Source organism: Pithys albifrons, chromosome 1, assembly GCF_047495875.1.
Source record: "Pithys albifrons albifrons isolate INPA30051 chromosome 1, PitAlb_v1, whole genome shotgun sequence".
In the NCBI taxonomy this organism is placed as follows: Eukaryota; Metazoa; Chordata; class Aves; order Passeriformes; family Thamnophilidae; genus Pithys; species Pithys albifrons.
In genome coordinates, this window is record NC_092458.1 from 15539845 (window position 1) to 15551967 (window position 12123).

At 37.0% G+C, this 12123-nt stretch overlaps 1 non-coding gene across 1 annotated transcript; it reads left to right on the forward strand.

Annotated features, from left to right (window-relative positions):
• The first annotated feature begins 7661 nt into the window (after positions 1–7661).
• Positions 7662–7732, forward strand: TRNAG-GCC (transfer RNA glycine (anticodon GCC)). Its single transcript has one exon. It is a non-coding gene; the product is annotated as a tRNA-Gly (tRNA).
• The last annotated feature ends 4391 nt before the right edge of the window (positions 7733–12123 follow it).

Sequence of the window (12123 nt, forward strand, 5' to 3'; positions counted from 1 at the left end):
TTTCTGTGTTAAACTAGCAGCTAAATTTAAGATTGTTCATTTTAAAGTCCTCAAATCTTAATTTAAAAAAGACATGTATCAATTGAATGTGTCAATGACTTCTGATTGTTGTTTATTACAAAACCACTATAGCATTCCTATTTGTAAACACAATGGTTGCAGAAAACCTCAGTAGATATAGAATATATGGGAATTTTGAAATGGCTACAATGAGATAAAAAGAAACATACCATAGGAAGGAAACAGAAGACTAGTTTTACTCAAAAAGATACTTATAATTGGCAACATGTTAAATATCAATGAAGAGTATCTAAAGCAGGATCAATTGACATATTTTTCTTGGGTTTTAACATGTTTCATACAGGATGCAACTAATAGAGACAAAGGGAAAAGCAAAGCATTTTCACAGATTCAAAGCACTCATAAAAACATAAAGTGATATAGAATCAGTTTGGGTAATGTAAAAAACAGACAAGTGCATTTCTCGTTTTTCAAGAAAACCATATCTTTAGAGATATTTGTTTAGTTAACTTTCCCAGAAATAGGTTATGAATCAATTGCAGCCAATATATCCATTTGAACAGAACTTTCAGGTCTAGGCAGAGGAGAATATTCAGCTCCAAAATGTGATGGAACATTGTTTTGGGGTATATTACATATTTTATGAGTGCCTGGTAAGCTTCTGATGTTGAGCCAAAATGCTATAGGAATGAAAAAATGCAATTTGTGTGTTATACTTTAATTTTCCTTTTATAAATTTTATGTTGGACTGCAGTGTGTGATCTCTGAGTAGATGGAGTTTCTGTATGAAGAAATCTCCAATTTTAGTATATTTTTATAAGGAAGATAGAAGGGCAGAAGAGTGGTGAATTAGGAATGGGGAGAGGTGGTGAGACAGAAACACTGAGAACTGCTTTTGCTTGTTTTAAAAAGTAATGCAAAGACATTATTGTTTTTAGTAAAATATGAGCTGTGATACATCATTATTTGTAATGCCTACACTTCTGAAATTATAAAAACACATAAAGTCCTTAGCCTCTATATGTAAACCCAAATATTCACTTCTTTTAATACCTTTCAGTTGTATTGAATTCAGTACATAAATATAAGATTGGAAAAGTGATCAATTTAAAATTGATAAAGGAGTTAAAAGAATGTGTTTGTCTAAGGAATCCTAGAGTGCAGCTCCACCAGGGAATCTCTTCTTCAGAGTCCTTAATACTTTAGTCTTTCAACTTCATCCCTAAACTCTGCCACTAGGCTGAGCAGATCATCGACCTGATTGCAGCTTGCACAGCTGTTGTCTCTGTTGCCCTCTGAGAGCAGCGCCAGGATCTGGCACTCACTGCCACTATGCAGATAAGCAATCACAGACAAATTACACTTCCAAGTTGTATCGAAAAAAGGATAAGCATTCATCTGAAAATTTACTAGGATAGTTTTATTCAACTATAATAGCCTCCTCAGACCTTCATGGCCCTTTGTTACAGGAAAAGTCATAGTCTTGTATGTATGTATTGAAGTTAACCAGTGCTTCCCAATACAGAGAAACATGAAGCCTCTTTATTGTTCTTCCTCTTCTACATGACTATTGATATATGACACCAGGACATCAAATCGGAAATTTTTACAGGAAAAGTGAATTCTATTTCATGAAAACTTTCCATTTAAGCTTTATAGAATTGCAAACTGTCAGAAAGTCTAATTTTGTTCCTGTAGTTTCTGCAATGTGACTTGTTAGGTTTTAAGTTTTGCAGTGAGCCAGAAGTCAGGCCACTGCTCAAGCTGTTCCCATGGAATCTAACATCAACACTGTTGATGAGTCAAACTCTCGACAAAAACATATCTTCTCATGAAAGAGCAGGAGAAGTATTGTGACCTGTGGATAGAGCTGTGGCCCAAGTTCCTTGCATGTTTCCAGACAACCATGGCTTTCTCACTGCATACATCTTAATTTAATAATTTGTTATCCCAGAATCTAGAGTCCTACAGCTGTAATAGGAGGTCACTAATATCATTGCCATGCTCTGCATTTTGTGATCATCTTTCCATCAGTTAATGGAAAGCTCTGGATACATGTCAAATATTATTATTGAATGTTCTTTTGGATATACAGAAAATAGCCCACACAAGGAATTAACAATTTTGACTTTTTCTATGGACAAGCATTTCAAAGACTCAAATTCTCACTCCAGCATTCGGGGACCTAAAAAATTAATTTCAATCAGGAAAACTATCACCTCTGCCAGTGCGGGTGTTGGATCCGATGTCAGATCTTTCTCAGAAAGATCTACTATATCTTCCTCTTTGCCAGGTTTTGCTGCACAGAGATGCTCCTCAGGTTTAATACAAGACTTGTTTTAGTGTGTGATGCAGGCCTTTCTAAGGTCAGATTCCCAGGGGACAAACAATAAAAATCTGCCTTAGAAGTTTAGGGACTGAGCTGGTGAAGCAAAATTTTTACCATAAATAATAATTATATAATTTTAATGAAACCTCAGCAATGTTGTTTTCAAGCAAATAAGTACCTAAGTCTAAAGCTACCTGACGTGTTATCAGGATGTGAGAAACAGATCAATGTTACTGCTTTGGCCATGTGTGCTACAAGGTAGGTAAAACTACACTGTGCTCCCTGCCTCATCTAGTGTTTAGGATGAACTGTATTAAATGAATAGACTTATTTTTTTAAAATGAGTGAAACTTCTACTTACTGAAGATATACACCATAGCATTAGAAGCTGTGAAGTGTGAAGCCAAAGTAGAGAAATGGACAGAAGAAAAGGAATGGATAGCTTAATGGAGTAAATATTACTATTTTACCTGTATTTATTCTGAAAGTTGATCGAAGATCCCTTTTCAATGTAAGTCATTTAAATCCAGATATTTACAGATGACAATCAGCTAGATTTTGCTGTCCAAACCACTAATTAGAATGAAAGAAAAAAACAGAGTATGATTTTAAGAAACTTCAAGATTTTTCTTTTTTTTTTTTTTAATTCAGATTAGGAAAAAAAATTAAGCATACCACTTTACTCAAAGAAATACTTAAGAGGATTTCAGCTGAAGCAAAATACCTTTTTTTTTTCTTTCCCCTAAATACGCTGTATCTTAAAAGAATGATACAAAAGTTTCTGTAACAGAAAGCTTGCAGGAACTTTCACTGTTTATTCCAAAATAATAGCTGAAGGCCAGGACAGCTGTCATACCAAATTGCTTAGTAAAAGAGGCAATGTGGTCTAGAAAATAAGTAGAAAACAGTAAAGCTGTATGTGTAATAGCTTGATTTGAACTACTAAATTAAATAATAAAAAATAAAGAAAGAAAAATTAAGGAGGAATAGGGAGTGTTTGTTTGAAAAGAAACATATTCATCAGCTCACTTGAGATCACTGGAGAGGTTGTAAAACAAATTACTCTGTTTTCTGCTTCTGTTTTCTGATATGAAAAATAAAAGAGTATTTTTTTTACATGGTGTGATGTCTAAAAGGCATCTTATGATTTATGATGACATGCTTTAAAATACCTCAGAATATACTGTATCATAAGGATATATACATTTAAATAGAATTGTTTCAAAATTTTCTCAAATCTTGTTTATTTTCCTAATTTTGGTCCACTCTGCAGTTCATTGAGTTACCCTCATTTATGTCATTTATGTCATTTATGTCAAATTTTTTTGTTTATGTGCAGGTTTTATATTTACCAGCTAATATTGAGAAGTTATTGTGTATTATGCATATTCTTGACTCCAAAACTTTGTGAGCAAGCTTGTCTTTCAACAAAGTATTATAACATATGAATGTACTATTCAGATACACCACAGCCGACACTTTATTAATGTGTTTCATTTATTTAAGTGCAACTCATTACTGTTAATGTTTAATAATGTATAATTTATTAATGAAATTTTAGACATGATTAAGCAAAAGACCTAAACCTTGAGCCTTTTTAACATGAAAAATTCACTGAGTTCAATCAGACTTTATTTCTGAAGAATATTGTGCAGAAATTTTGCTCATTCCTCCTTCTCCCTGTCTTTTTTTTTTTTTTCTGCTATAAATTGCATAAATTGTAGATGTGTTTGACTAATCCAGTGGTCTTCTATGGTGGAGAGATTGCATCAATGAACAAGGGCACAGCTAGGGATGTGATCCACCTGAACATCTGTGAAGGTTTTGATAGGGTCATCCACATTGTTCTTGCTGCTAAATTTAAGAGATAGAGGTTTGATGTATGGACTGTTGGATAAATAAGGAAATGGCTGGACAGCCACACCCAAAGAATTATAGTCAACAGTTCAGTGCATAGGTAAAAATCAGTAACGAGTGCTCATTCAAAGTTCCTCAAGGCTCCATGCTGGAACCAAGACTATTGAATATCTTCATTGGTTGCATAGGCAGTAGAACTGACTTCACCCCCAACAAGTTTGCAGATTATGTCAAGCTGAGTGGTGCAGTTGATTTGCTAGAGGGAAGGGAAAGCATCCACTGCCAGCTTGAAAAGCTTAAGGACTGGGACAAGGAAGTTCAACAAGGCCAAACACAAGGTTTTGAGCCCTTGAGTTCAGGCAATTCCCAGAAACAAGACAGATTGAGGAATGAATGAATTGAGAGTGACCTAACTGAGAAAGACTTGGGAATATTGATGGATGAAAAATTAGGCATGATCTGGCAATGTGTGTTTCCAGCCCAGAAAGACAGTTGTATTCTGGGCTGCATCAAAAAGAAGGATGGCCAGCAGGCTAGAGAGGTGATTCCCCACCTCTACTCTACTATCATGAGATCCCACCTGGAGTACTGGAGGTCCTCAGTGCTTGAAAGACATGGATCTTTTCAGACTGTTTCAGAGGAGGGTGTGATGGTTTGATCCAAGTTCCCCCCCTAGTTACATCTAGTTGCTATGGAAAGCCTAGATCAAATCGTCACAAAATGGCCAGAGAACTGGAACACTTCTACTATGAAGAAAGGCTGAGAGAGTTGAGTATGCTCAGTCTGACAAAGAGAAAGTTCTGGGAAGACCTTGCAGCCTTTCAATACCTAAAGTCGCTTATAAGACAGAAGGTGAGAACGTATTTACTGTAGTGATAGGACAAGGGGTAATGGTTTTAAAGAGAAATTTGTTATGTTTACATTGAAGAAGAGGAAGAAATTTTTATTATGACAGTGCTGAGACACAGGAGTAGGTTAAAGGTGTGGATGCCATCCTTGGAAGTGTTCAAGTCAGGATGGACGGGGCTTTGAGTTAACAAACCAATATAATGAAAGATGTCTTTTGCCCATCGTGTGGGCTTGGACCAGCTGACATATGACAGTCCCTTTTAACTCCAACAATTCTGTGATGCTATATCCTACTAGCTCTTCCACAGGAATTGGTTGAATACCAGACAATGAAAGCTTGAAATCTGTTGCTTTCTCTACAATTGTTATTCTTGCTTTTATGATACTCCACCTGGGTCATGCTGGCCACTTCAGTTCACTTTTGATTCTACATTTTGATGTAAAAAATTACATCTTTCATTAATATTTTGCTAGTCCAAGTGCTAAAACCCCAAACCTTAGCTCTTTCAGAACAGTTTATTATTGACTTTTATTCCTTTGTGCCATCACTTGTAGAACTATGATGTGTTATCTGTCAGGAACCTCTACCTTACCCAATTAGATAGGTTTACATTTTCACCTGTTCTGAAGGTTCATATTACTTCATAATTTCTATTATAATTACTCAAAAAATCTTCCTGTACATTTTAAATACTATTGAATTTATTGAATACATGAAATTGCTTGTCTTCTTAGTGAATTAAGACCAACTATCATAAAAAATCCTCAAAGGCACTGAGTACCTGTTGCAGTCCGATTGGAAACTGTAACACTGTTTTTATCTATTTCTCAAAAGGCTAGATTAAGAGATCTCCCAATGCATTGCACAGGATCTTGTGATGTTAATTCTCAAATTAATGATTGCTTTATTTTAACAATAATTAACAGAGAGAAAATGCAGGGGAGAGGGAGAAGTAGCGAGGGGACAGTCTTTTACCACCACCAGTGGGAAGGGTCTCTGAGGTCCTCAGCCAAAGCAGTTGCCAGTAGCCGACAAGGGGCAGGCATAAGCAGGGCTGGCACGTCGAGGATGAGCAGAGATGATGAGAATGAGGAGAGGCTGGCAGGACTGAGAGACAAGGAGTGTGGCCAAAAGTTGGGCTTAGACCCTGGGTAAACCCGAGCTGGAATGACCACTGGGCACCTCTGGCCACGTTCTTAAATGCCTTCTGGTAGATGCTTATTGCCCAGTGTGGCTCCAGGCAGACCTTTCCACGATGTTGGTGGGTTGAGGTATCCAGGGCAGGCTGGCTTGGCCAAGGCAGGAAAAGGTATGTAGTTTTGCTGTTAGCCAGGTGTCAAGGGCTCCTCAAGGTGTTGGCCAGCAGCCTTAAGTGTCTCCTGGGTCTGTGAAGACAGCCGTGCCAAGAGCAGAGGTAGGTGTGTGCTATTTTATTCAGTCCTGTCGCAGGTTTGGCCTAGCTGTTGCCAACCCTGGACTGGCCCCCCTTCCCCCTCCCAGAACTTTCCCAGCAAAGAAAAGAAGAAACCACTGAAAAGATACGCACTCTAAAGAAACTGAACTGAATAAAAAGAATAAATTATATTTTCTAACATTCACAAACCACACTGTATACACAGTACATAGGATCCCACCCCCAGGGGAAAGGGGAAGGGAAAAAAGTGGACTGATTAGCCAGAAAATAGGGAAGACACCAACCCAACCTAAAGAAACCGAATGAATCAAAACAAACACAATTAAAAACCTCAAGGAAGGGGAGCAAGAATGAAACAATCTCACCCAGGACAGGAGAACCACCAGGGACCGAAGGGACCAGACTCCAACCACCTTCCACCAGCTCCTCGGCCAAGAGAGCAGAAACCAAAACCACTCCCCCCCGCTACGTGGAAGACATGAGTGGAGTACTTGTAACTTCCTTAGATACAATGGTTACTGAGGAAGCCATGGGTCAAACCATTACATTCTCCACCCCTTATTCCACACTGGTCTTTCCACGCAATCCTTGTATTCTTGCATTTGCTTATATCCCGCACATATATATATATATAGTCCATATGCGGTCCTTCGAGGCAGATGTCTTGTCATCAAGGATCAACACCAGCATCAGTTCAACTTTAGTCCTTTGCCTTTTGGTTGAAGTCACAGTTCCAACTTTAGGCCTGGTTCACAGCTTAGGGCTGCCTTATTGTTGGACATCATGGGATACCAGTATCGGCTTTGTTTGGGTCTTTCTCATCTGGTGGGAACTTGAACGAGAATGAGAACGAGACCTTTCTTTGCGACCTCTAGAACCTTTGCCTCTAGGTTCTTCTTCATACACAGAGCGTCTAGTATTCTTGTCTGCCCTTTCCCCACTGTAGAGGGAAGAATGCCAGAATTTAGAGGCGACCAACATGGTTTCCGATATTCTCCATATCCAGTGACACATTCTGTCAACGTGTATCTCATTCTCGTCCATACTTAGAGGGTATGCAAATATCAGACACGGCATATAAGACTTAGGGGCCCCATCCATCACCTTATCCCACATCGGCTGTGTGCATGGCATCTTCTCTGGGACCAAGATGTCATAGTAACTTGGATCAGAGTATACTCTCAAGCATGGCATTGGTGGTTCAGTGGTAGAATTCTCGCCTGCCACGCGGGAGGCCTGGGTTCGATTCCCGGCCAATGCACCATTTATCTGTCCTGGGTTGAGCTGGCAAAATGCCAACTGTCCAGGACAGAGTGAAAAGGGTTCCTCCTCCCTCCAACCAACTCAGGGAAAAAGAGGGAGAGGGAAAAAAAGCCCCTCAAAGCAGGTTTATGCTGAAACTAACTACTTGTATTTGTACAGAAAAGAGAAAATTAAGAGGAAACTTCAATATAACACACACTTACACAAGTCATGTATAACAAGAAATAATTTCCCACTTCCCAGTAAACACAAATTCTACCATTGTAACTACAAATCATTCTAGAGAAGTCAATTCCCCAGAGACAGACGTAAGCAGAGAGAAAAGCTAAGAACAAACGTTTTACTTCCCTAAGATAACATGACGGTAAGCCGGTGCTCCGGGCCTGGGCCTCCCCATCCCTTCTGGGACGGCAGAGTGTCTTGCTGGGGCCACAGCTGTGAAGCAACTGACCAAGTCACACCCACACACCAGCTCTTACCCCTTTTGAGATGATTCAATATGGTATGAAATACAATATTATTGGCTAGAAGAAGTCAGCTGTTAGCTAGCTCAGTCCAGCTCAAGCCAGCCAACAACCCCAGGCCTAATCTAAACTTTAAAGCCTAACTTCTTGGCCTACTTGGCTAAACCCATAACAAGTCCCTATTTGTTCAGGCTCTGGTGGGGGCTTCTGGAAGCTGCAAAATCCCCATTTGGCGGCACTTCGGCTGCTGGGAAAAGCTCTGTCTTTGTGAAGATTGCTTGCTGCTTGCATGGAGTTAAACAGTTTCAAAGTAGCCTTGCCTAGGGCACATAATTGCACCATTAACACTTTTTTGTGCCTCGGTGAGAGCAACTAATTACATTATGAATAGGTCTAATCATTTACTGCCCAGGTCAATGTAAAAACATATCAGAGATATAGAGACAGAATAGTCTCTTCCAGTACTTCAAGCTCCAAACCGCATCTGCAAACTGCACATACCTTAAATAAGAGCTATAATAATTAACAAATACACTTATTAACAGTCAGACCTCAGAGAATGTGAAAACTTTCAAGATTAATATTCAGTTCAGGTGTAATTGGTATCTATTTGGCAACTGGATTAGGTTATCTTTGGAGGTCTCTTCAAATCCAAACTATTCTAAGATTCTATGATTCTGTTCAGAAGGAAATTCATGACAACACATTTAATGGCTGCTTTGAACTTTAAATTTGTATGGGCTAGAAATTGGCCTTACTTAGGTGTTATGGTGTTATGAGCTTTCATATAGTCAGTAAAAATGAAATTGCATCAAAACCACGTGTGTTTCAGAGCTGCTTGTCCACTGGAGCATGTAGACTTTTCTGTCTCAGTCATCTGTAAAAATTTTTAGAGCAAGGTTGCTAAAATGAAACAGCTGAATCTTTCACCTATGCAAATAAATGAGTCAATTTCAAAGTCCAGGAAATTAAAACCAACCAACCAGCCAACCAACCAACCAACCAAACAAACCCCCAAACCAATGACAGTCTTTTACAGGTAGTTTAGACCCATATTTGGAGTTTGAGTGTTTCCATTCACAAAAGTAAGATGAAATCTTTGCTGGAAATTTGTGTTTGAGAATTTGCTTTGAGAAAAGAAGAGGGGAAGATAAGCCTGAATAAAAACAATCTGAAAAATGCATGGTACACAAGTCTTCAATACCATATTTTTAGTAACATTCAGAATCAAACTATTTCTTCTAGTATACATACGAGTATCTTTTTGATGCATGAAACAGGCCTCATAGAACAGAACTGAGCATCATTAAAACAAAGGAAAACATGGATTTTCTTTTTTCTTTCTTTTAAATGTTAATAATTAAGATATTGTACTGAAAAATAAGAGGGCGTATTAGTACCTGAAAAAATTGCTGAAAAAATCTGAATTAAATAATATTTCTCACAAACTATGTTTGAAGTGTGTGTGTTGTTAGTGTGTATAAAAGATAGGCAGGTTGTCTCTTCTACTCTGTCTGGATGTATCATTGTTGAATTTCTACTAGCATATACGAGCTTATTGTTTTCCATTTCCCTGCCATGACCCCAGGGTCCTTGTTTCTCCTACATATTGCAAAAGTAATCAAGCAAATGCTGTGTAGAGACTTTTTCGTCTTTTTCTTTTCTTTTTTCTTTTTCTTTTTTTTTTTTTTTGAGAGGAGGATGTTGTTTTTTTGTTGTTGTTTTGTTTTGTTGTTTTGGAGGGCTTTTTTAAGAACAACTTCTTTCAACCTTTGTGGTAAGAAACACAAAATTACTCAGATGTAACTGATGGCTTTGTTTTAATGTGTGGCCTCTGAAAAAAGTGAGCATTAAGAAAGATTTTCTAATTATATATTTGTAGGTATGATCCTGAATGACAAATATTGCTTTAAGACCATAAAAATGTTGTATTGTCCTTTAGCAAACAATGGAAAGGTAAACATATGTTTAATCAAAAAACTAAAATAAGAGTAGTGCATATCCTTGAATATTTTCCAAAAAGGCATAGCTTGTTGACTGATAAGGATTGTGTCATTGGGCTTGGTAATTGGTGTCCCCATGCTGATCTGAGATGACATGTGGAATAGAACTGAAGAGAAATGGGAACTGTAACATTGCTGAAAGTAGCTAGATGTATTACTAAAGTGAAAGACTTTCTAAGAGTACCAAAATTATGGAAAGTATTCCCCTCTTTTCCCCCTTGCTTTCTGTGCATAAAACCAAAGAAAAACAAAATAAAATAAAAGTGTATAATAGATTACAATAAAATATACCACTAAAATTAAACCAGAAAAAATAGTTATTCTTTTAGTATCTTAAATGGTCTGTTTCAACCTTCATGGACAGCTTCCTGAAACTTGAATATTTGCAGAAAAAAACCCCCTCAAATATGGGCTTATTGGTAAATTATTCCATTATATATGTATATATGTGTCTAGATATATATTTCCATATAGGCTAGTCATCCTTAGGATACTGTTACTGTAGTAAACCTGCATGAGAAGTTGCATATAGGTGGTAGATAATGGACAATATAAGATCTGATGGCAAACATCCCCTGTAAAGGCAGGCACTGATCAGATCTTGGAGCAGATTATGCTCCCACATAGTGAAAACATAGAAAACAGACAGTACACTAATAAAGGGAACATATTTCATGTGCGAATTCTAAGCCAAATAGAATATATGAAGGCATACAGTTGCAAAAGTTTCCTTTTAAAAATAAAACATATGAGAAATTGATTAAAAATATTTTTTTAAAAAATTAAGTGATTGATTTTTATGCTCAGTGCATTTCTCTATCATGTAAACACCAGTAAGTTTATCTTTGTTTATGAAAAATGCCTTGGGGTGTGATCTTGAACTATTCAGAAATTATCTTCATGGAAGGCACCACTCATAGATGGTATTATCTGATACACTGAAAGTTCATAGTCTAGTTTTGGGTTTTTTTAGCTCCCATAGTTTTAATCTGGACCTCTTTTCCACACTGATGTACCTGAATACACAGAAATATGCAGAAATCTATAATCATGTAATGTCATTACTGGCATGCACTGAGTGCTTTATTATATTACAATTCAACCTTTTTAATTATGTCATGAAATAAATATCATTCTACTATGTTATTAAACAAATTATCAAAATCTGCCCACTCGCTAAATAAATGAGGCAGTATAATTGAACATAAATAGCTCCTGGTACCAACCTAATCTATTTAGATAGCAAAAATGTTCTTTTCATTTCTCTTGCTAAGTAGAGAGCTTTGGCAGGTCAGGAAAGGCTTCAGAACTTTTTTCCTTTTATTTGGAAACTGATATCATATCTTCCAATTATCTCAACAGGGAAAAGATCATAGATGCTGGCACTTAATAAAAAACTAGTCAATTTAAAACCACTTCTTAGAAAAGCTTGGAAAGGTGTGAGTTGCTTGCAATGAAATTTAACCCTAAATTGCTTAATGAAAATTAAACAAAGATGTATTGAAGAGCCTCTTAACTGTTTTTTGTTGTGGTTTTTTTAAACTAAAATATGCAACTACAGAATCAGAATTATGCTGTATTTCTATACAGAAATAACAATTGCAAGAGAGGCAGAGATCAACTTGAGCTATTCTTCTGGGAAGAGATACAAAAGAAGACTGAATTAAAATTTTTCTATGATTCTGATACTAAAGCAAAGCATAAAAAAATCTGAGCATTATGTTCAGTTTCTGAAATTTTCCTCATTAATATCTAGAAAAGACTGAACTCACATATTTTATTGGATGTTTGGTGTGATTTCTCTTAGTTCTGTTAAAAAGTAACATAGATCAGAACTAGGTAAAGGGAGGAAGGTCTGAAGAAACCTCTGGCACACATGGGAAGAAAATAGTTTATTTTTAATGTTTATATTCAACCTTATT